Genomic DNA, 27124 nt, shown 5'->3' on the forward strand with positions numbered 1-27124 from the left:
GCCTCTGTCGGCCGCTTCTGGCAAGTGATAGAGCCGCGGAGCACAAAATCGGAACTTTTAAAAGGCTGCTCCGCTGAGGGACGTCACTCTGGTGGCTAAGCAGGGGGTGGAACCCTCTGGGACAGTGTGGTCTCAGGACCCTGGGGGTCACAGAAAGACCGGGGGTGCCTGAGTGTGGCAGAGCTCCCAGGTAACGGAGCAGGGAAGCCGGCTGCAGAGGCGGAGCCCAGGCGCGGGCTCTCAGCTCGGGGTGGCCATAAACCGTGATCCGCGGCAGTCGGGCCCCTGCTCCTCCAGCAGGGACCCAACAAGCGGCAGATCCGGGGAGACTCACCTTCCTCCCCCGGGAGGAGTTGCGCGGGAGTGCACCGCAGGGATCTGCTGGGTTTGGAGACTCCACCCGGGGTCGGGTGCCAGAGATAGAAACGCGCGGTCACAGGCCGGGTGAGCACGGAGTGCGGCCGGAGACCGGGGGGATGGGAGTGACTGACGGCTTTTCTCTGGGGGCTCACTGAGGAGCGGGGCCCGAGTTCTCGGCTCCTCCAGGGCAGATATTGGGAGGCCGCCATTTTCACTCTCTGCCTCCAAAGCTGTACGGAAAGCTCGCAGGGAACAAAAGCCCTGGAGAGCAAACCCGAGTAGATTACTTAGCCGAGAGGGGGCAATGGCGGGGCAATTCCGGCTCCGGCAGAGACATTTGGAAACCACGGCAACAGGCCCCTCCCCAGAAGATCAGCGAGAACAGCCAGCCAAGACCAAGTTTACCGATCAATGAGAATGGCAGAACTCCAGCGCTAGGGGAATACTGCACATAGAATTCATGGCTTTTCCCCATGATTCTTTAGTCTTTCAAAGTTACCTTTTTTTTTAACTGTCTTTTATTTTTTTTTGAATTTTTCTTTTTCCCTTTTTCAACCAACAGCTTATCAATCCCTTTCTAAAAAAGAAACATTTTTATTTTTCATTTTTAGAGTCATATTCTATCCCTTCATAGTAGTTACCCATATTTTTGGCATATATATATAAGTTGTTCTCTCTTTAAAATTTTGAGATAGTTTCTTCTAACAAATTAAAATATACCCTAAATCTCTAGTATATGGGGTTTTCTATTGCCTGATCACATTCTCTCCCTTTTTTTTTCTTTTTTCTTTTTTTAAATCCTCTTCTTTCTTTTTTCAAACAACTTCTTATCAATTCCATTTATAAAAATGTTTTATAATTTGCATCTTTACAGTCATATTCCATCCCTTCATCATACCAACCCTTATTTTTGTACATATATAAGTTTTTCTTTCTTTAAAATTTTGGGAGGCACTTTCTTCTAAAAGACCAAAATACACCCCAAATCTAGTGTGTGGCACTGATCTATATACCAGCCTGATCATATTTGATCACATTCTCATTCTTTGTTGTTGTTGTTGTTTTGTTTTGTTTGTTTTTGTTTGCTTTTATCTTTTTCTTTTTCTTTTTTTTCTTCCTCCTTTTTCTCTCTTTCCATTTCTTTTTCCACTGCTTCAGGTCTTTTCTGATTTGTTTAAAGTATACTTTCTGGGGACACTGTTACTCTGCTAGCATTTTGTTCTCTCATTAATCTATTCTCCTCTGCACAAAATGACAAGATGGAAAAATTCACCTCAACAAAAAGAACAAGAGGTAGTACCGACTGCCAGGGACCTACTCAATACGGACATTAGTACGATGTCAGATCTAGAGTTCAGAATCATCACTTTAAAGATACTAGCTGGGCTTGAAAAAAATATGGAAGTTATTAGAGAAACCCTTTCTGGAGAAGTAAAAGAACTAAAATCTAACCAAGTAGAAATCAAAAAGGCTATTAATGAGGTGCAATCAAAAATGGGGGTGCTAACTGCTAGAATAAATGAGGCAGAAGAGAGAATCAGTAACATAGAAGACCAAATGATGGAAAATAAAGAAGCTGAGAAAAAGAGAGATAAACAACTACTGGATCACGAGGGCAGAATTCGAGAGATAAGCGATACCATAAGACGAAACAACATTAGAATAATTGGGATCCCAGAAGAAGAAGAAAGAGAGAGAGGGGCAGAAGGTATAATGGAGCAAATTATAGCAGAGAACTTACCTAATTTGGGGAAGGAAACAGGCATCAAAATCCAGGAAGCACGGAGAACCCCTCTCAAAATCAATAAAAATAGGTCAATACCCCGACATCTAATAGTAAAACTTACGAGTCTCATAGACAAAGAGAAAATCCTGAAAGCAGCTCGGGAGAAGAGATACATACCCTACAATGGTAGAAACATTAGATTGGCAACAGACCTATCCACAGAGACCTGGCAGGCCAGAAAAGACTGGCAGGATATATTCAGAGCACTAAATGAGAAAAATATGCAGCCAAGAATACTGTATCCAGCTAGGCTGTCATTGAAAATTGAAGGAGAGATAAAAAGCTTCCAGGACAAACAAAAACTAAAGGAATTTGCAAACACAAAACCAGCCCTACAAGAAATCTTGAAAGGGGTCCTCTAAGCAAAGAGAGAGCCTAAAAGCAACATAGACCAGAAAGGAACACAGACAATATAGGGTAACAGTCACCTTACAGGCAATACAATGGCAATAAATTCCTATCTTTCAATAGTTACCCTGAATGTAAATGGGCTAAATGCCCCAATCAAAAGACACAGGCTATCAGACTGGATTAAAAAACAAGACCCATTGATATGCTGTCTGCAAGAGACTCATTTTAGAACAAAGACACCCTCAGATAGAAAGTGAGGGGGTGGAAAACCATTTACCATGCTAATGGACACCAAAAGAAAGCTGCGGTGGCAATCCTTATATCAGACAAATTAGATTTTAAACCAAAGACTGTAATAAGAGATGAGGAAGGACATTATATCCTACTTAAAGGGTCTATCCAACAAGAAGATCTAACAATTGTAAATATCTATGCCCCTAACATGGGAGCAGCCAATTATATAAGGCAATTAATAACAAAAGCAAAGAAACACATCGACAACAATACAATAATAGTGGGGGACTTTAACACCCCCCTCACTGAAATGGACAGATCGTCTAAGCAAAAGATCAACAAGGAAATAAAGACTTTAAATGACACACTGGACCAAATGGACTTCACAGACATATTCAGAACATTCCATCCCAAAGCAACAGAATACACATTCTTCTCTAGTGCCCATGGAACATTCTCCAGAATAGATCACATCCTAGGTCATAAATCAGGTCTCAACAGGTACCAAAAGATTGGGATCATTCCCTGCCTATTTTCAGACCACAATGCTTTGAAACTAGAACTCAATCACAAGAGGAAAGTCGGAAAGAACTCAAATACATGGAGGCTAAAGAGCATCCTACTGAAGAATGAATGGGTCAACCAGGAAATTAAAGAAGAATTTAAAAAATACATGGAAACCAATGAAAATGAAAACACAACTATTCAAAATCTTTGGGATGCAGCAAAGGCAGTCCTAAGAGGAAAGTATATAGCAATACAAGCCTTTCTCAAGAACAAGAAAGGTCTCAAGTACACAACCTAACCCTACACCTAAAGGAGCTGGAGAAAGAACAGCAAATAAAGCCTAAATCCAGCAGGAGAAGAGAAATAATAAAGATCAGAGCAGAAATCAATGAAATAGAAACCAAAAGAACAGTAGAACAGATCAATGAAACTAGGAGCTGGTTCTTTGAAAGAATTAACGAGATTGAGAAACCCCTGGCCAGACTTATCAAAAAGGGAAGAGAAAGGACCCAAATCAACAAAATCATGAATGAAAGAGGAGAGATCACAACCAACACCAAAGAAATACAGACAATTATAAGAACATATTATGAGCAACTCTCTGCCAGCAAATTAGATAACCTGGAAGAAATGGAGGCATTCCTAGAGATGTATCAACTACCAAAACTGAACCAGGAAGAAATAGAAAACCTGAACAGACCTATAACCACTAAGGAAATTGAAGCAGTCATCAAAAATCTCCCAAAAAACAAGAGCCCAGGGCCAGATGGCTTCCCAGGGGAATTCTACCAAACATTTCAAGAAGAATTAATACCTATTCTGAAACTGTTGCAAAAAATAGAAATGGAAGGAAAACTTCCAAACTCATTTTATGATGCCAGCATTACCTCGATCCCAAAACCAGACAAAGACCCCATCAAAAAGGAGAATTACAGACCAATATCCCTGATGAACATGGATGCAAAAATTCTCACCAAAATACTAGCCAATAGGATCCAACAGTACATTAAAAGGATTATTCACCACGACCAAGTGGGATTTATCCCTGGGCTGCAAGGCTGGTTCAACATCCGCAAATCAATCAACGTGATACAATACATTGACAAAAGAAAGAACAAGAATCATATGATCCTATCAATAGATGCAGAAAAAGCTTTTGACAAAGTACAGCATCCTTTCTTGATCAAAACTCTTCAGAGTATAGGCATAGAGGGTACATACCTCAATATCATAAAATCCATCTATAAAAAACCTACAGCGAATATCATTCTCAATGGGGAAAAACTGAGAGCTTTCCCCCTAAGATCAGGAACGTGGCAGGGATGCCCACTATCACCACTGCTATTCAACATAGTATTGGAAGTCCTAGCCACAGCAATCAGACAACAAAAAGAAATCAAAGGCATCCAAATCGGCAAAGAAGAAGTCAAACCCTCACTGTTTGCAGATGATATGATACTTTATGTGGAAAACCCCAAAGACTCCACCCCAAAACTGCTAGAACTCATACAGGAATTCAGTCAAGTGTCAGGATATAAAATCAATGCACAGAAGTCAGTTGCATTCCTATACACCAACAACAAGACAGAAGAAAGAGAAATCAAGGAGTCGATCCCATTTACAATTGCACCCAAAACCATAAGATACCTAGGAATAAATCTAACCAAAGAGACAAAGGATCTGTACTCAGAAAACTATAAAATACTCATGAAAGAAATTGAGGAAGACACAAAGAAATGGAAAAACGTTCCATGCTCATGGATTGGAAGAACAAATATTGTGAAGATGTCAATGCTACCTAGAGCAATCTACACATTCAATGCAATCCCCATCAAAATACCATCCACTTTTTTCAAAGAAATGGAACAAATAATCCTAAAATTTGTAGGGAACCAGAAAAGACCCCGCATAGCCAGAGGAATGTTGAAAAAGAAAAGCAAAGCTGGTGGCATCACAATTCCGGACTTCCAGCTCTATTACAAAGCTGTCATCATCAAGACAGCATGGTACTGGCACAAAAAGAGACACAGAGATCAATGGAACAGAATAGAGAGCCCAGAAATGGACCCTCAACTCTATGGTCAACTCATCTTTGACAAAGCAGGAAAGAATGTCCAACGGAACAAAGACAGTCTCTTCAACAAATGGTGTTGGGAAAATTGGATAGCCACATGCAGAAGAATGAAACTGGACCATTTCCTTACACCACACACAGAAATAGACTCCAAATGTTTGAAAGACCTCAACGTGAGACAGGAGTCCATCAAAATCCTAAAGGAGAACACAGGCAGCAACCTCTTTGACCTCAGCCGAAGCAACTTCTTCCTAGAAACATCACCAAAGGCAAGGGAAGCAGGGGCAAAAATGAACTATTGGGACTTCATCAAGATAAAAAGCTTTTGCAAAGGAAACAGTCAACAAAACCAAAAGACAACCGACAGAATGGGAGAAGATATTTGCAAATGACATATCAGATAAAGGGCTAGTATCCAAAATGTATAAGGAACTCATCAAACTCAACACCCAAAGAACAAAGAATGCAATCAAGAAATGGGCAGAAGACATGAACAGACATTTTTCCAAAGAAGACATCCAAATGGCCAACAGACACATGAAAAATTGCTCAATATTGCTCGGCATCAGGGAAATCCAAATCAAAACCTCAATGAGATACCACCTCACACCAGTCAGAATGGCTAAAATTAACAAGTCAGGAAATGACAGATGTTGGCGGGGATGTGGAGAAAGGGGAACCCTCCGACACTGTTGGTGGGAATGCAAGCTGGTGCGGCCACTCTGGAAAACAGTATGGAGGTTCCTCAAAAAGTTGAAAAGAGAGCTACCATATGATCCTGCAATTGCACTACTGGGTATTTACCCCAAAGATACAAAAGTAGGGATCCAAAAGGGTATGTGCACCCTGATGTTTATAGCAGCAATGTGCACAATAGCCAAACTGTGGAAAGAGCCAAGATGTCCATCGGCAGATGAATGGATAAATAAGAAGTGGTATATATATACAATGGAATATTATGCAGCCATCAAAAGGAATGAGATCTTGCCATTTGCAACGACGTGGATGGAACTGGAGTGTATTATGTTGAGCAAAATAAGTCAAACAGAGAAAGACATGTATGATATGATCTCACTGATATGAGGAATTCTTAATTGTAGGAAACAAACTGAGAGTTGCTGGAGTGGGGGGTGGGGTGGGAGGGATGGGGTGACTGCGTGATAGACACTGGGGAGGGTATGTGCTCTGGTAAGCGCTGTGAATTGTGCAAGATTGTTGAATCTCAGATCTGTACCTCTGAAACAAATAATGCAATATATGTTAAGAAAAAAAAAGAAGAAGAAGAAGAAGGTAGCGGGAGGGGAAGAATGAAGCGGGGGATATCGGAGGGGTAGACGAACCATGAGAGACGATGGACTCTGAAAAACAAACAGGGTTCTAGAGGGGAGGGGGGTAGGAGGATGGGTTAGCCTGGTGGTGGGTATTGAGGAGGGCACATTCTGCATGGAGCACTGGGTGTTATGCACAAACAATGAATCATGGAACACTTCATCTAAAACTAATGATGTAATGTATGGGGATTAACTAAGGAATAAAAAAAAAAAAAGAAAGAAAGAAAGCAATAACCAGGAACTCTCTGTTAGAAAAGAGGGAAGAGAATGGCTGGTAAAGAAAGCAAATTCTGAAAAGCTCTTCAAGTATACTGAGACAAAGGAGCCCCAGTCCCCAGGAAAACCAGTGACAAGTTAATCCTTCACCCTGGGGGTTCCTAGCCTACTCTAAAACACTCTTGAAAAACTACCAACCACAGAGAAGTTCACCCTTTACATGTGTCCAGAGGCAGCCAGTCTGCTCCAGCAGAAGGGCACAGAACAACGAAGCAGGAACCCTGAGTTTTAGCTCCACCTCTACCACTGGCTTGTTTTGTGATCTTGAGCAAGTTCCTTCCCCTCCCAAACCTCAGAGCAGTGCTAGAAGAACCCAGTGAAATCACAGATATGGAAGTACTTTGCAAAGTACAGTGCAAAGAGCACTACAAGTGTGAGGGATTATTATCAAAATAGATTATGTGCCAACCTTTTTGATATCACCCTCAAGGCCTCCTCAGCTTTGATGTAGGATTCCCAGCTCCCTAGCTGCTTCCTCCAAATCCTACTGGCATGGAAACAAGAGCCTGCACCCTCCTGTCTCTTGCCAGCTGCCTCCTTAATGAGGCCAGATGATTGTAGTTATTTTTTATCAGCTCTAGTCTCTCCCAGAGAGATCCAGTCTTCTTCAGGAAGACTCTTCCCTTCTATAAACACCAATGACCAGGCACAATCTACCCATGTAGTAAGTGTGAACCAAGGAAGAAATAAAGCTGGAGCAATCTACAGCTCCAGGGGAAAAATCTGTAATTTGAATAACACTTGCTTGACAAGCTCTCAGTACCTACAAAACACACACACACACACACACACACACACAAACTGAGGTTAGTCCATATACCGTAGCAATCAGAAATCTTACCTGATTTCTGCTCCCTGCTCCTGAGCCTGTGCTGGCCACTCTGAGTTTGTCTTTTCTCTACCACCTGTGAAGATTCTAATTCAGTGCTGCCCATTTATACACTCTGGGAGTGGCAGGACTCCAGGAATCTTTGTCCCTACAAATCATAAGTTAGAATTCCCAGATTTATGGTCATGTCTGATTTAACACTATGAGTGTTATTGGCTTCCTAACTGGGGAGAGGACTTGGCCTCAAAATTAAGAAGCTGTTGTTTCATGCCTGCTGTCCAGACCCTGTACCTGGGTTCCCCAATTCTCACAATTATGTGTGCCAGTAAAGCAGAAAGAATACTTTGGAGAACAAGTCTCACAAGCAACATAAGAATAGAGGAGATGTCAAATCCTACATAACAAGGTGTTTAAGTGTATAATGGTTCCAAAAGGGAAAACTAAAGTCAGGGACTTGGGTGTCACATTAAAACAGAGGGGATAGGATATGGATACAGTTAAAATAGGCAGTGTGTTTAATGCTTACCAATCCAGGCTTGGCACAAGAGCACATACCAAAGCAGTGTCTTAACATTCAAGCAGTGATTCAACATTCAATTTGGTAACTCAACATCCCAACTGGTGTGGACAGATATGGAGTCTAAAGATAAGATACAAGGGGAAAACAGGCTCAGGTATAGACTGAGCCTAAGAATAGTGCCCTAAATTCTGATACACTCAAATACATCCCTAGAATACAGAAGTCATAATATGTCTGAAATTCTTAGGCTGAGGGTACCAATTTTCAGCATGTCACCTGGTATAGAAAAATAGGGACCTTGGAGATGGAGGTAGGACTATAGAAGGCTTCAGAATTGAAGCTCAAGCAGTGAAAGGGGTTCTGGATTACTATACTGAATCTCACTAAATCTTGGAGCAAATGCCCTACCTAAATAGAATATAAAGATTGCCTTTTTGGTTTAAAGATTGGGGTATCCCAACTCATATTCAGTCTTGGATGGCTTAGAGGGAAAATACTTCTCTCCTCCTCCCTTTATTCTCTCTACTATTTCTTGCCCATTTGCTTTCATACTTATTCTAAGTTTTCAGGCTAGTTTGTTGCAGAATATAACTCAGGACTTGCAATACTATGCTAGGAAAGAGGTCTGCTATGGTAAGTTTACTCCTCACTGCATGTCAATGGCCATAGGAAACAAAAACAGCAAGAAAAATTGTGTTAACTCTTGGCAGGATTTTCCATGGCAAAACTGGTCCCTACCAGATGTATCTAGGGACTATATCTGTTTTAGACCATGTTTCTCATTCACAAAAACAACTATAAGCCTCCTTATTCCTCATGGAAGTGAGGACAGGTGAAAAGCACTTGGCAGAGTAGCACCCAGGTGGTAGTAAGATACTGTACCAAGGGTTGAAATTGTGAAATGGTGACTCTGTCACCATTGTTGGAGTAGAATGTTTAAAGAGAATCACAGGAAAATAACTAAATCTGTTCTCAAGTGGCTCCATCTAAAATAATACCCATATGGAGTTTTCCTTGTAGTAACTGGTATAACATGTCCTTAGCTCTGAGCCTGGCACACAGTAGGCACTAGAGAAATAGTTTTGAATGAATGAATCATAAGTTACACACTAAAACAGCAAGACAGAGGGATACTGAGAAGATGGTGGAGTAGGAGGAGCTTAAGCTCACCCTGTCCCACCTTTATGACTAGGTATCACTGACATGTCAATAAACCTGAGAGTAATCCAAAGACTGATAGAACAAACTCTACAACTGAATGTATAGAAGAAGCTGCCTCTGAGAAGTTAGAAAAGGCAGAAAGGTGGTTGGGAGCTCCGTGCAGGGGGGGAGGAGTTGCAGTGGTGGAAAAGGGAAGCATCATGAAGCCCATGCAGGGAAAATGAATCTCCACAACTTCTGGCCTTGAAAACCATAGGAGCTGAATTCCCTGAATTTGTATAACCAGCAGAACTTGAAGCCTGGAGCTTTAAAAGTCAGGTGACTCAGCACGGGGCAAGCTAGGAGGGCAAGTGATAGCTCTTTAACCCTGCTGCTGTTAAAGAGACAAGGGCCAAAAGAGAAGCAAAATAAAAGCCATAGTTTGCACAACAGGGAGGGAGATATGTTTATGCTGATTTCAGAGCCTGTTGGGGGAATTCTCTGGGAAAAAAAGGAGTTGGCAGTCACCATTTTTCTCCCCCTCCCACCCCCAAGCATAAACACAGAGCCACCTGTTGGAAGTGGAGCTGCCCAGACACTTGCTACCTAACCAGCTAGCACTGTGCCCATCCACAAGTTCTGAGGGCTTGCCCACTCCAAGCCTGCTGGAGGCTCAGTGTAATTTTTGTTGACTAGTGGCTCAGTGCAAATTTTGCTATCACCATACATACCCTGCCTAGCCACCATGTTTGGCCCCCAGACACCAGGCCCAGCTGCCCTGCCCACAGACACCACAAGCCCCTGGCCTCTACTGCTGATGTGCACTATGCCCTGCACTGCTGCCACACTTTGAGGGGAATCAGCTTGGTACTAGTGGCTCAGTGCAAATTTGGCTAAACACTGTCACCCCACCCCCTAGCCCTTCTACTGTCATGCCCCCTCAGAGCCTGCCTGCCTGGATGTCACTAACATAGAGAGTAAGCACAGCCCACAATAGGCAAAGGATCAGTGCAGACTTCTGGACTGATAGAAAAAGCAACACAGACACAATAGCAGGATATAAGCGACACCCATAGGAGACTCCTCTGAAATGCCAGGTTCTGGTGAACAGGGGACACTGCACTATATGGCACTACAAGACTTCTTCTTCATAAAGCCACTATTTTCAAGAGCAGAAGACATAGCTGACCTTCCTAACACAGAGAAACAGACACAGAGAGGTAGACAAAATGAGGAGATGGAGAAATATGTCCCAAATGAAAGAATAAGACAAAGCCATAGCAAGAGATCTAAGCAAAAGAGAAATAATATACCTGATACAGAATTTAAAGTAATGATCATAAAGATACCCATTGGACTTCAGAAAAGGATGGAAGACCCAGTGAGATCCTTGACAAAGAGATAAAAAATAACATACCAGAGAAGAAAAACTCAATATATGAAATTAAAAATAGAATAGAAGGAATAAATAGTAGGCTACAGGAATTAATGGAATATATCAGTGACCTGGAGGATACAGTAATGGAAAGCAATCAAGCTGAAAAAGTGGGAGACAAATAGTGCAAAATGAAAATAGGTTTAGAGAACTCAGTGGTTCCATCAACATAATAACATTCTCATCATAGGGATCCCAGAAGGAGAAGAGGGAGAAAGGAGGGAAGAAAATGTATTTGAAGAAATAATAGTTAAAAACTTCCTGAATCTAAGGAGGGAAAGAGAGATCCAGATTCAGAAGGCACAAAGATCCCCAAACAAATTAAACCCAAACAGGTCCACACCAAGACACATAGTAATTAAAATAGCAAAAAATACTGATAAAGAGAATTTTTAAAACTGTAAGAGAAAGAAGACACATACAAAGGAAACCCCATTAGGCTATCAGCTGATTGTTCAAAGAAAATTTGCAGGCCAAAAGGGAGTGGCATCATGTATTCAAAGAGCTGAGCCCTACGAGAAATGTTAAGGGGCACAATGTGAGTGGAAAGTAAAAACCATAAGTAAGAGTAAGAAAAAATAGGAAGGAAAAAATAAAAAGATGTAAAAGATGATACCAAATATCTGAAATGTGGAGGGGAGAGGAGTAAAGAATGAGTTCAAAAATAAGGGACTATCAACTTAATATAGAAAGCTATATGCAGAAGATGTTATATATAAATGGAATGGTAACCACAAATCAAATAAGAGTAATTGATATGCAAAAAATAAAGAGTAAAGAACCCAGATATATCACTAAAGGAAGCCAGCAATCCATGAAAGAGAGAAAGAGAAGAAATGATCAGAGAAAAACTACAAAAACAACAAAATGGTAATAAATACTTATCTATAAATAATTACTTTGAATGTTAATGGAAAAAATATTTCATCAAAAGACATAGGGTGACAGAGTGCATAAAAAGTCAAGGCTCATCTATATGCTGCTTACAAGAGACTCATTTCAGAGCTAAAGACATCCACAGATTGTAACTGAGGGGAGAGAGAAATATTTATCATGCAAATGGATGTCAAAAGAAAGCCAGGGTAGCAATACTTATACCAGACAAAATAGACTTTAAAACAAAGTCTGTAAAAAGAGTCAAAGAAGATATTATATAATAATAAAGGGGAAAATCCAACAAGAAGATATAACAATTGTAAATATATATGAATCAAACATGGGAGCACCCAAATACATAAAACAGTTAATAACAAACATAAAGGAAATAATCAATAGTAATAAAAAATTGTAGGGGACATTAACACCCCACTTACATCGATGGACAGATCATCCAAACAGAAAATCAACAAGGAAACTGGCTTTGAATGACACACTAGACCAGATGGATTTAACAGATATATTCAGAACATTCCATCCTAAAACAGTAGAACACACGTTTTTATTTTATTTTTTTCTATTTTTTATTATTGTGTTCAATTAACCAGCATATAGTACATCATTAGTTTTTGATATCGTGTTCAACAATTCATCAGTTGTGTATAACACCCAGTGTTCATCACCACAGGTACCCTCCTTAATACCCATCACCCGGGGGGCACCTGAGTGGCTCAGTTGTTAAGCATCTGCCTTTGGCTAAGGTCATGATCCCAGGGTCCTGGGAGCGAGCCCCTCATCAGTCTCCCTGAGTGGCAGGAAGCCTGCTTTTCCCTCTCACACTCCCCTGCTTGTGTTCCCTCTCTTGCTGTCTCTCTCTCTGTCAAATAAATAAATAAAATCTTTAAAAAAAATACCCATCACCTGGTTACCCTACTCCCCCACCCCCTCCCTTCTGTAACCCCAGTTTGGTTAAAGTGTATATGGAGATTGTCCAAAATAGATCACATATTAGGCCACAAAATAAGCCTCAATAAGTTAAAAAAGATTGAAGTCATGCTTCAATCACAATGCTACAAAACTAGAAATCAACCACAAGAAAAAATCTGGAAAGACCGCAAATACATGGAGGTTAAATAACATGCTACTGAACAATGAGTAGGTCAACCAAGAAACTGAAGAAGAAATCAAAAAGTGTATGAAAACACAATGGTCCAAAATCTTTGGGATGCAGCTGAAGATGTTCTAAAAGGGAAGATTATAGAAATACAGGCCTATCTCAAGAAGCAAAAAAAAAAAAAAAAAAAAGCTTAAATAAACCTAAACTTACACCTAAAGGAGCTAGAAAAAGAAAAACAAACAAAACCCAAAACTATCCGAGGAAGGACATAATAGTTTAGAGCAGAAATAAATTATATAGAAAATTTTTAAAAACCCACAAAAAAACAAAAACAAACCTCAAAACAATAGAATAGTGATAGAACAGATCAATGACCAGGAGCTGGTTCTTTGAAAAGATCAACAAAATTGACAAACCTCTAGCCAGACTCATCAAATAAACAAAGCAAAACAAAAAAGAAAAAAGAACAGAAAGGACTCAAATAGACAAATGCACCGATGAAAGAGGAAAAATAACCCAAACCACAGAAATACAAATAATTGTAAAAGAATATTATGAAAAACTATATGCCAACAAATTAGACAACATAGAAGAAATGGATAAATTCCTAGAAATATATAACCTACCAAAATTGAAGCAGGAAGAAATAGAAAATTTGAGTAGACTGATTACCAGCAAGTAGATTGAATCAGTAATCAAAAAACTCCCAACAAACAAAAGTCCAGGACAAGATGGCTACACAGGTGAATTCTACCAAATATTTAAAAGAGTTAATACCTATTTTTCTCAAACTACTTAAATAGAAGGAAAACTTCCAAATTCATTTTATGAGGCAAGTATCACCCTGATACCAAAACTAGATAAGCACACCACAAAAAAGGAGAACTAGAGGCCAATATCTCTGATGAACATAGATGCAAAAATCCATAACAAAATATTAGCAAAAAGAATCTAACAATATGTTAAAAAAAAAACATTCACTATCATCAAATGGGATTTTTTTCTGGTATACAATTGTGGTTCAATATTTGCAAATCACTCAAAATAATAGCATCATATCAATAAGAGAAAGATAAAAAAACATTTGGTCATCTCAATAGAAGCAGAAAAAGCATTTGACAAATTACACCATCAATTCACAATAAAAGCTCTCAACAATGTAGGTTCAGGAGGAACATATCTCAACATAATAAAAGCCATCTATGAAAAAACCACAGAGAACATCATCCTCAATAGGGAAAAACAGAGCTTTATCCCTAAAGTCAGGAACATGACAAGGATATCCACTCTCCCCCATTTATTCAACACAGTACTGGAAGTCCTTGCTACAGCAATCAGAGAAGAAAAGAAATAAAGCTATCCAAATCTATAAGGAAAAGGTAAAACTTTCATTATCTGCAGATGACATAATACTATATGTAGAAAACCCAAAAGACTCTACCAAGAAACTACTAGAATTGATAAATTCAGTAAAGTCACAAGATACAAAATCAATGTGCAGAAATATATGTTGCATTTCTATACACCAATAATGAAGCAGCAGAAAGAGAAACTAAAAGAACAATCCCATTTGCAATTACACCCTAAATAATAAGATACCTAGGAATAAACCAAACCAAAGAGATGAAAGACCTGTACTCTGAAAACTATAAAACACAGATGAAAGAAATTGAAGACAACATAAAGAAATGAGAAAATATTCTATGTTCATGGATTGGAAGAACAAATATTGTTAAAATGTCTACACTCCTCAAAGCAATGCACACATTTAATGCAATCTCTATCAAAATACCAACAGCATTTTTCAAAAATCTAGAACAAATAGTGCTAAAATTTGTATGGAAGCAGAAAAAAAAAAAAAACCCTCTTAATAACCAAAGCAATTTTGAAAAAAAAAAAAAACAAAAAACGGAGGCATCACAATTCTGGACTTCAGATATATTAGAAAACTGTAGTAACTAAAACAGGATGGTAGCAGCATAAAAGTAGACACATAGATCAATAGAACAGAATAGAAAACGCAGAAATAAATCCACAGCTATATGGTCAATTCATCTTTGACAAAGCAGGGAAAGAATATCCAATAGGAATAAGACTGTCTCTTCAACAAATGGTGTTGGGAAAACTGGACTGGACCACTTTCTTTTATAATACAAAAATAAACAAAAACACCTCAAAATGGATTAAAGACCTAAATGTGAGACCTGAAACCATAAAAATCTTAGAAGAGAGCACAAGCAGTAATTTTTCTGACATTTGCCATAGCAACATTTTTTTCTAGATATGTCTCCTGAGACAAGGGAAACGAGGAAAAAAAAAAAAAACAACTATTGAGACTACATCAAAATAAAAAGCTTTTACACAGCAAAGGAACCAATCAACAAAACTGAAAGGTAACCTACAGAATGGGAGAAGATATTTACAAATGACATATCTAATAAAGGGTTAGTATCCAAAATATATAAAAGAAAACTTATCAAGCTCAACACCCAAAGAACAAATAATACACTTAAGAAATGAGCAGAAGATGTGAATAGACATATTTCCAAAGAAGACATCCAAATGGCTAACAGACACATGAAAAGATGCTCAACATCACTCATCAGCAGGGAAATACAAATCAAAACTACAATGAACTATCACTTCACACCTGTCAGAATGGCTAAAATTAAGAACACATGAAACAACAGATGTTGGTGAGGATGTGGAGATAGGGGAACCCTCTTACACTCTAGGTAGGAATGCAAACTGGTAAAGCCACTCTGGAAAACAGTATGGAGGTTCCTCAAAAAGTTAAAAATAGAATTACCCTACATCCAGGAATCACACTACAAGGTATCTACTCAAAACATACAAAAACACTAATTCAAAGGAATACATGCACCCCAATGTTTATAGCAGCTTTATCAGCAGTAGCCAAATTATGGAAACAGCCCATATGTCCATCGACTGATGAATGGATAAAGAAGAAATGGTACATATATACAGTGGAATATTACTCAGCCATAAAAATGAATGAAATCCTGACATGTGCAATGAGGTGGATGGAGCTAGAGAGTATTATGCTAAGCAAAAAATTAAGAGAAAGACAAATATCATATGATTTCACTCCTATGTGGAATTTAAGGGTGTAAGGTAGTAAAGTTCCTCTTATACTGAATCAACTACTTTCAGAAGTAATTTTATATAGCTGATATTTAATTTTTTTCTCTCATGATTTAAAGCATCAGTTATATACAACTATTTCCTAGGGTGCAATGGGGAAACTAAGACCCACTGAGATTAGAGGGCAAAGGAGGAGAGCAGAAATCAACCAATCAAAGGTGGAATAAATCAAAGCTTTTTAAATTGGAACAGAACTATACCTCACCTTGTTAATGTGACTATAAAAGTTGTTCTTACAAAAAAACAATGGCTAAGAGAAAAAGAGGTATATCCATGGATTTATAAAGTCAACAGTTACTTCTCTAAATTCCCTTGATTCAATTCAACTTAAGCTCCTTTCCCAATCAGCAATATTCTAATTTTTAAATATGCCTTGCTCTGGAAGTAAAAAAAGATGCTAGAAAAATGTGCAGGCCTATGTTAGGGCATAGAGTGGTTCTAGAGGAAAGCAGGGTCCAGAGTCTTAGAGGTCTAACAGTTGTCAAGAGGATGAAAGATGTGCAGTGTCAATTAGCTTTAATCTGAGGACAGCATCTATTTCTTTCTGCTAGATTCTAACCTATTTGCTGGGTGTGGTTTTACAGGTGTAGATCATAGCCAGAATAAATTAAGAAGGCTGTAGGTAGGGGCGCCTGGGTGGCTCAGTCGTTACGCATCTGTCTTCGGCCGGGGTCATGGTCCCAGGGTCCTGGGATCGAGCCCCGCATCGGGCTCCCTGCTCCACGGGAAGCCTGTTTTCTCCCTCTCCCGCTCCTCCTGCTTGTGTTCCCTCTCTCGCTGTGTCTCTCTGTCATATAAATAAATAAAATCTTTAAAAAAAAAAAAAAAAGAAAACTGTAGGTAAATTCTGCCCTTACCAGAAAGCCAGGGAGAGAGATGGTAGAATCACTCCTGTATCCTTTTATCATCAGGTCCCTTCTCTGAAAATGAAAAGAGTAGTCTCTTAAAGGTCTTCTTCGGCATCTTATTGCCAACCCTTTGGCCCTATCTCTCTGCAGAGACCACTCTTTTTATTTTGCTGTTTGCTGACTTTTCCATGCTCAAGTTTCTCTTTCACAAATGAATGACTGTTTCTCCCCTCCTGCCCAACCTTCACCCCCTATTTCTTGCCCTTGCCTTAGCCCCCTGAAGTACATTGGCCTCACAGATCCATGGCTACTTAGTTTCTCTAAAGTCATTTTCAACCTGGATCTTTCAGGATGCCCTGGGTCTATAGTTCATTTGTAAACACAAAAATACCAAGCTGACAGGAAAGACTGGACAGAACCCAAATCACATCCAAATATTGAGAAAAACTTTCCACCTTCTTACTTTGTATTTTTATAGGTTGTTAATGGTGTTTTTCTTTGTTTTAATTGTGAATCATGGAGGTGTGAAAGATATGCCTTCTTCTGTATTTTATCTACTATATGGTAAGAAATGTCTACACTCAGAATGTTCTAAGTAATAATAACATTGAATACTATAATTCAGTTGTGTTAGGGAGGACTTGGAGATTCCTTGGAGAAACTCCTGATGGAGCAACAGCCTGGTGTAGAGAAAAGAGCCTGAACTAGGAATTGAGATCCGCATTCTAGTCCCAGACGTGTCATTTAATTCCTGTGTAACAATGCGCAAGTTATTCTTCTTCCCCCAGTATAACAACAACAAAGTATATTATTTACCATGTTCCAAGTATGAAAGAAACGCTATAGAAGCCCTATCCCATTTAATATTTACAACACCCCTATAATATAGATAAAAATGGTTATAATCATCACTTTATAGTTTTGATAACTGAAGCACAGAGAGGTTGAGAAAATTGTCCAGTTTCACATAGCCTAAGGGCTATATAGGGTTTCAGAACTAAAGTACAAGGAGCTAGTAAGTATTAGAACCAGTATATAAACTCAGGTCCATCTGACTCCAGAGATCATACTTTCAACCAGAATGAAATGCTGCTGCTTTAAGCATTTTATCAAACTTTAGTTCTCACATTCATAAAAATAAGTTTTAGATTAACCTCTAAATTCTATTTTAGCTCTAACGTGTTAAAAGAGCCAAAAAATCCATGCCAATTCTTTCACATCACATGGAAAGGACAATGTCATGCCAATGTTTTTCTTAGCAATGTTGGGAAGAAGGAGGAATGTATAGCATCAATAGCTTCTGAGCCATAGGTCAAAGGGAGAGAAGAGCCTACTTTTTCTATCAGGAACCTGAAGACCAGGGACACCTGGGTGGCTCAGTCAGTTAAGTGTCTGACTTTGGCTCAGCTCATGATCCCGCAGTCCTGAGATCAAGCCCCGTGTTGGGGTCCCTGCTCAGGGAAGAGTCTGCTTCTCCCAGTCCCTCTCCTTTTGCCCCTGCCCCCCCCCCCATGCTCTCTTTCTCACTCTCTATTTCTGTCTCAAATAAATAAATAAATACAATCTTTTAATAGGTATTCTTCCAAGAGCTGGAGGAGACCAGCCCTGTACAAATTGGTAACCAATAACAGTGTATCAAAAAGCCTCTGAATCTACTGAGAACTGAGCAAGACTTGACTTTCAAGGAGGAAACACTTTGGTATATTCATTTCAGTGTCATAAATAACAAATAACTACCAGGGAATAACATTCCAGAAGGGAATTTCATGTCTTTGGTTGACATACCAAAAAAGGCAGGGAGCACTGGTGAAGCCAAGAATTATTTTGGGAGTTATTCTCCCTCTACATTCTCTACTTTTAAGACCTTGCCCACTAATGTGACTTCAACTATCACATCTATCTGGACAACTCCTAGATCTATATCTGCAGTCCTATCCTATCACACTAACTCCAAATCTGTATCACAGCTGCTTCCTGGACATTTCCACAACTTTTTGACACCACTTCAAACTTATCAAACATCAAACCAGATTCATCATCTTCTGTTCCAAGCTAGTCCCAAATAAAGTGAGAAAAATGCTTTGACATCTATAAGGACAAGTGCAAATATAAAGTATTATTATTTTTCTTTGTCAATGTCAATAACAACATTGTTTATCCAGGCACTTAAGCCTGGGACTTTGGAGTACTTCTCCAAATCCAGGCACTTACTAAATCTAGTAGATTTTTCCCTTGTGAGATCTTTTATATTTGTCCCTTCCTTTCCATTCTTAACATCATTACCTCCAGACTGATGAATCCTAAATATTTATCTCTTAATTTCTGTAAATGAATGTAAATATATGAGGCATTTGGCACATAGTGGTGATCAGTGTTAGATGCATTTCAAGCACTCGACATACTTCACTTAGGTATCTTTCTAGTACCTCAAGCTCAACATGTTCTGAAACAATGGATTTTTTTCCCTAAACTAGTCTCTCCTGACTTCCCAATATCAATTATTGACACTGTAGTCTACTCGTTCAAGTCAAAACCTGGGTGGGGGTGACTTCTTTGAATTTTTCTCTTTCTTGCTACCTACAAATAATTACTTGTCAAGTCTTATTAATTGTGTCTGGTATTTCTTCCCAATAATCCCTCCTCTATGTCTTCATTGCCATCAGCCTAAAGAAAGGTCTTTGGAGGAGGTCCATGTGTGGTGCAGTTGGTTAAGCGTCTGACTCTTAGTTTTGGCTCTGGTCATGATCTCAGGGTCCTGGGATCAAGCCCTCCATCAGGCTCCATGCTCAGAGTGGAGTCTGCTTGAGATTCTCTCTCTCCCTCTCCCTCTGCTCTTCCCACTCGTTTGTTTTGTTTCTTAAATTCCACATATGAGTGAAATCAAATGGTATTTCTCTTTCTCTGACATATTTATTTTAGCATTATACTCTCTAGATTCATACATGTTGTTACAAATGGCAAGATTTCATTCATTTTCATGGCTGAATAATATTCCATTGTATGAATATACCACTTCTCCTTTATTCACCCGTCTATCAGTGGACAGCTAGGTTGCTTCCATATCTTGGCTATTGTAAATAGTGTTGCAATAAACATAGGGGTGCATGTATCACTTTAATTAGTGTTCTTGTATTCTTTCAGTAAATAGCCAGCAGTGCAATTTCTGTATCGTAGAGTAGTTCTATTTTTAACCATTTGAAGACACTCCATACTATTTTCCTTAGTGGATGTGCCAGTTTCCATTACCACCAAACAGTGCAGGAGGGTTCCCCTTTTTCCACATCTTCAACAACGCCTGTTGTTTCATGTGTTGTTGATTTTAGGGATTCTGACAAGTGTAAGGTGATATCTCATTGTAGTTTTGTTTGCATTTCCCTGATGGTAAGGGATGATGAACACCTTTTCATGTGTCTTTGGGATATCTTCATGTATTCTCTGGAAAAAAATGTCTATTCATATCTTCTGCCCATTTTAAATTGGATTATCTGTGTTTTGTGTTGAGTTTAATACATTTTTTTGAGTTTAATACATTTTTTATAGATTTTTGGATGCAAACATTTTATCTGACATGGCATTTGGAAATATCTTCTCCCACACTGTAGGTTTCCTTGTAGTTTTCTTGAGTGTTTCCTTTGATGTGCAGAAGCTTTTTATTTTGATGTAGTCCCAATAGTTTATTTTTCCTCTTGTTTCCCTTGCCTCAAGAGACATATCTAGAAAGAAGTCTCTATGTCCCATGTCAAAGAAGGTACTGCCTGTGTTCTATTCTAGGGCTTTTATGGTTTCAGGTCTCACATTTAAGTCTTTAATCTATTTTAAGTTTATTTTGTGTATGGTGTAGGAAGGTGGTCCAGTTTCTTTCTTTTTTTTTTTTTTTTTTTTGCATGTAGCTGTCCAGTTTCCCAACATCATTTGTTGAAGAGCCTGTCTTTTTTTCCCATTGGATATTCTTTTCTGCTTTGTCAAAGTGACCATATGGTTGTGGGTTTATTTCTGAATTTTCTATTCTGTTCTATTAATCTATGTGTATACTTTTGTGCCACTACCATACTGTTTAATTACTGCAGTTTTGTAATATAACTTGAATTCTGGAATTGTGATACCTCCAGCCTTACTTTTCTTTTTCAATATTCCTTTGGCTATTCAGGGTCTCTTTTTGCTCCATACAACATTTATGACTATTTATTCTAACTCTGTGATAGGATTGCATTACATGTGTAGATTGCATTGGGTAGTAGAGAATTTTTTATTCAAATTCAAGTAGCCAATAGTACATCATTTGTTTCAGATGTAGTGTTCAATAATTTATCAGTTACATATAACACTCAGTCCTCATCACAACACTTGCCCTCCTTAATGCCCATCAGCCAATTACCCCATCCCCCTACTCATCTCCCCTCTAGCAAACCTCTGTTTGTTTCTTATAGTTAAGAGCCTCTCATGGTTTGTCTCCCTCTCTGATGACTTCCCAATCAGTTTCCTTCCTTTCCCCTATGATCCTCTGTGCTGTTTCTTATATTCCACATATGAGTGAAACCATATGATAATTGTCTTTCTCTGACTGACTTATTTCACTCAGCATAATATCCCCCAGTTCCATCCATGTCGATGTAAATGGTAAAATTTCATTTTTTCTGATGACTGAGTAATATTCCATTGTATATATATACCACATCTTCTTTATCCATTCATCTGTCAATGGACTTCTCAGCTCTTTCCATTTTTGGTTATTGTGGACACTGCTGCTATGAACATAAGGGTGCAGGTGCCCCTTGGGATAACCACATTTCTGTCTTTGGGGTAAATACCTAGTAGTGCAATTGCTGAGTTGTAGGGTAGCTCTATTTTTAACTTCTTGAGGCAACACCATACTGTTTTCCACAGTGGCTGTAAAGAATTGATACCATTTACAATTGCACCAAACACCATAAGATACTTAGGAATAAACCTAACCAAGGAGGTAAAGGATCAATACTCTAAAAAATACAGAACACTTATGAAAGTAATTGAGGAAGACACAAAGAAATGGAAAAACATTCCACACTCATGGATTGGAAGAATAAATATTGTTAAAATGTCTATGCTACCCAGAGCAATCTACACATTCAATGCAATCCCCTCAAAATACCATTGACATTTTTCACAGAGCCAAAACAAATAATCCTAAAATTTGTATGGAACCAGAAAAGACCCCAAATAGCCAGAGGTAGTTGAAAAAGAAAACCAGAGCTGGTGGCATCACAATGCCTGACATCAAGCTATATTACAAAACTGTAATCATCAAGACAGTATGGTACTGGCACAAAAATAGACACATAGATCAATGGAACAGAATAGAGAACCCAGAAATAGGCTCTTGACTCTATGGTCAACTAAACTTCGACAAAGCAGGAAAGACTATCTAATGGAAAAAGGACAGTCTCTTCAATAAATGGTGCTGGGAAAATTAGCAGGAAAGACTAATGGAAAAAGGACAGTCTCTTCAATAAATGGTGCTGGGAAAATTGGACAGCCACACGCAGAAGACTAAAACTGGACCATTTTCTTACACCATACAAAAAGTTAAATTCAAAATGGATGAAAGACCTAAATGTGACACAGGAATCCATCAAAATCCTAGGGGAGAACACAGGCAGCAACCTCTTCGACCTCGGCCACAGCAACTTCTTCCTAGAAACATCACCAAAGGCAAGGGAAGCAAAGGCAAAAATGAACTACTGGGACTTCGTCAAGATGAAAAGCTTTTGCACAGCAAAGGAAACAGTCAACAAAACCAAAAGACAACCAACAGAATGGGAGAAGATATTTGCAAATGACATATCAGATAAAGGGCTAGTATCCAAGATCTGTAAGGAACTTAATCAAACTCAACACCCAAAAAAACAAATAATCCAGTCAAAAAATGGGCAGAAGACATGAACAGACACTTCTCCAAAGAAGACATACAAATGGCCAACAGATACATGAAGAAATGTTCAACATCACCTGCCATCAGGGAAATACAAATTAAAACCACAATGAGATACCACCTTACACCAGTCAGAATGGCTAAAATTAACAAGACAGGAAACAACGAATGTTGGCGAGGATGTGGAGAAAGGGAACCCTCTTACACTCTTGGTGGGAATCCCATGCTTTCACTTTCAACCAACTTGTGTCTTTAGGTCTAAAGTGAGTACCTTGTTGACAGAATGTAGTTGCATCATGGTTTTTACCCATGCTGCCAATTTGTCTTTTACTTGGTGAGTTTAATCCATTCATACTTAAAGTGATTACTGATAATGAAAGATTCATTTCTGCCTTTTTGCTATTGTAATATATGTATTATATATTTTTGTTCCTTAACTTCTCCAATACTATATTTTTTAGTCTAAGTTTTTTTTAGTGTATGATTTTGATTTCTCTTTATTTTCTTTTTTGTCTGATTCAGTTATTTTCTTAGTAGTTGCCATGGAGATTATACTTAACATCCTAAATATCTAACAAACTAGTTTGAATTGACACCAAATTAGCTTCAAGAGAAATCCGTTTTCTCCTATATAGCTCTATCCCTCCCTTTATGTTTCATCACAAATTAAATCTTTATACTTTGTGTGTTCATTAACATGGATTTATAACTATTGTCTTACATAATTGTGGAATCACTTGAGAAACACATATAATTGCAAACAAAAAAATACAATAATTCAAGCTTTCTTTTATTTTTATTGAAGTATAATTAACATACAGTGTTATATTAGTCTCAGGTGTGCAACATAATAATTCAATAACTCTATACATTGCTCATTGTACACCATGATAAGTGTACTCCTAATCCACTTTATCTATTTCACCTACCCACCTCCCCTCTGGGAAATATCAGTTTATTCTCCATATTTCAGAATCTGATTTGTTGTCTGATTCTTTTTTCCTTTATTTATTTTGTTTCTTAAAATCCACATTTGAGTACAATGTATTTGCTTTTCTGTCTGACTTATTTCATGTAGGATTATACTCTCTAAGTCCATCCATGTTGTTGTATATGGTAAGATCTAGTTTTTTTATGATTGAGCAATATCACTTTGTATATTTATAACACCTCTTTATCCCTTCATCTATGGATGGACAGTAGGTTTGCTTTAATATCTTTGCTATTGTAAATAATGCTGCAATAAACATAGGGATTCATATATCAATTCAAATTAGTGCTTTTGTTTCCTTTGGGTACATACTCGGTAGGGGAATTACTGGATCAGGCAGTAATTCTATTTTTAATTTTTTGAGGAACCTTCAAACTGTTTTCCACAGTGACTACACCAATTTACATTCCAACCAGCAGTGCACATGGTTTCTCTTTCTTCACATCCTTGCCAACAATTTCTTGTCTTTTTCATTCTAGATATTCTAACAGGTGTAATGTGATATCTTATTGTGGTTTTGATTTGCATCTCCCTGATGATTAGTGATGTTGAATATATTTTCACGAATCTTGGTCATTTGTATGTCTTCTTTGAAAAAAAATGTCTATTCAGATTCTCTGTTGATTTTTCAATCTGATTATTCATGGGTTTTTGATATTGAGTTGTATAAGTTCTTTATATGTTTTGCATACTGACCCATTACTGCATATATCTTTTTCAAATTTCTTCTCCCATTCAGTGGGTTGCTTTGTCATTTTGTTGATGTATTTCTTCAATTTACAAAAGCTTTTTATTTGGCTGTAGTCCCATTAGTTTATTTTTGCTTGTTTCCCTTGCCTGATGGCACATACCTAGAGAAAAATTTCTATTGCCAATGTCAAAGAAATTGCTGCCTATGATTTCTTCTAATAGTTTTATGGTTTCCAATCTCATTTAAGTCTTAAATCTACTTTGAGTTTATTTTTGTATATGGTGTAAAAAAGTAGCCCTGCCTCACTTTTTCCCATGTAGCTGTCCAGTTTTCTCAATATCACATATTAAAAAAAAAAAAAAAGATTGTCTTTTCCTTATTTTATATTCTTGTCTCCTTTGACATAGATTAATAGACCATATGGGGGTGGGTTTATTTCTACGCTCTCTTTTCTGTTCCATTGATCTATGTGTCTATATTTGGGCCAGTGTCTTACTGTTTTGGTTACCATAGCTATGTAGTATACATTGAAATCAGGGATTGTTTTGCCTCCAACTTTGTTCTTTTTTGTCAAGTTTACTTTGGCTATTCAAGGTTCTCTGTAGTTCCATAAATGTATGTTTTATTTGCTCTACCACTGTGAAAAATGCTGTTGGTATTTTCATAGGTATCGCATTAAATATGCAAACTGCTTTGGGTTGTAAGGACAATTTAACAATATTTGTTCTTCCAGTCTATCAGTATGGAAGGTCTTTCACCTACTTGTTTATTTCTAAATATTTTATTTTTGATGCAATTGTAAATAAGATTGTTTTCTTAATTTCTATATCTGCTACTTAATTATTAGTGTACATAAAGACAACAGATTTCTGTATATTAATTATGTAACTTGCAAATTTACTAAATTTATTTATCTGTTCTAGCAGTTTTTTGGTGGTCTTTAGGGTATTCTTTTATTTTCCAAATTTTTATTTAAATTCTAATTAACATATAGTGTAATATTGGTTGCAGGAATAGAATATTGTGATTTATCATGTACATATAACACTCAGTGATCAACACAATAAGTGCCCTCCTTAATACCCATCAGCTATTAGCCCACCCCCCACCAACCTCCCTCCATAAACCTTCAGATTGTTCTCTATCCCTAAGTCTCTTATCATTTGCTTCCTCCTTTTCCCTTTCCTCTTTGTTAAATTGTTTTGTTTCTTAAGTTCCACATATGAGTGAAATCATATGGTATTTGTCTTTCTTTGACTGACTTATTTTGCATAGCATAGTACACTCTACTACCATCCACATCATTGAAAATGTCAAGATTTCATTCTTTTTGATGGCTGAGTAAAATTCTATTATATATATATATATATATGTATGTCACATCTTCTTTATCCATTCATCAGTCAATGGACATTTGGGCACTTTCCATAATTTGGCTATTGTTGATAATGTTGCTATAAACATTGGGAGGCATGTGCCCTTTCAAATAATATTTTTTTATCCTTTGCATAAATACCTAGTAGTGCAAATGCTTGGTTGTAGAGTAGCTCTATTTTTAAAAATTTTGAGGAACCTCCATACTGTTTTCCAAAGTGGCTGCACTAATTTGCATTCCCCCCAACAGAGAAAGAGGTACACATTTCTCCACATCCTTGTCAACATCTGTTGTTTCGTGTGTTGTTAATTTTAGCCATTATGACAGGTATGAGGTGGTATCTCATTGTGGTCTTAATTTGCATTTCCCTGATGATGTGTGATGTTGAGCATCTTTTCATGTGTCTTGTTGCCATCTGTATATCTTCTGCTAATTTTATAACTGTATTGTTTGGGGTTTGGGGGGGTGTTGAGTTTCATAAGTTCTTTATAGATTTTGGATACTAACCATTTATCAGATATGGCATTTGCAAATATCTTCTCCCATGCCATAGGTTGCCTTTTTGTTTTGTTCATGGTTTCCTTCACTGTGCAAAAGTTTGTATCTTGATGATATCCCAATAGTCCCTTTTTGCTTTTCTTTCTCTTGCCTCCAGATATGTATCTGGTAAGAAGTTGTTATGGCCAAGAACAAAGATCTTGTTGCCTCTGTTCTCCTCTAGGATTTTAATGGTTTCCTGTCTCATATTTAGATCTTTCATCTATTTTGAATTTATTTTTGTGTATGGTGTAACAAAGTGGTCCAGTTTCATTTGTCTGCATGTTGCTGTCCAGTTTTCCCAACACCATTTGTTGAAGAGACTGTCTTTTTCACATTGGATATTCCTTCCTGCTTTGTCAAAGATTACCTGACATAGAGTTGAGGGTCCATTTCTGGGTTCTCTATTCTGGTCCATCAATCTATATGTCTGTTTTTGGGGGCACCTGTGTGGCTCAGTTGTTAAGGGTCTGCTTTCGGCTCAGGTCATGATCCCAGGGTCCTGGGATCGAGCCCTCCATCAGGCTCCCCGCTGGTGGGAAGCCTGCTTCCCCCTCTCCCACTCTCCCTGCTTGTGTTCCCTCTGTTGCTGTGTCTCTCTCTATCAAATAAATAAATAAAATCTTTAAAAAAATATTATGTGTCTGTTTTTGTGACAATAACATACAGTGTGGATGTCTACAGCTTTGTAATATAGCTTGAGGTCTGAAACAGTGATGCCCCCAACCTTTTCTTTTTCAAGTTTGCTTTGGCTATTTGGGGTCTTCTCTGGT

Source organism: Mirounga leonina, unplaced genomic scaffold (assembly GCF_011800145.1).
Source record: "Mirounga leonina isolate KUSES-001 unplaced genomic scaffold, KU_Mleo_1.0 Mir_204, whole genome shotgun sequence".
In the NCBI taxonomy this organism is placed as follows: Eukaryota; Metazoa; Chordata; class Mammalia; order Carnivora; family Phocidae; genus Mirounga; species Mirounga leonina.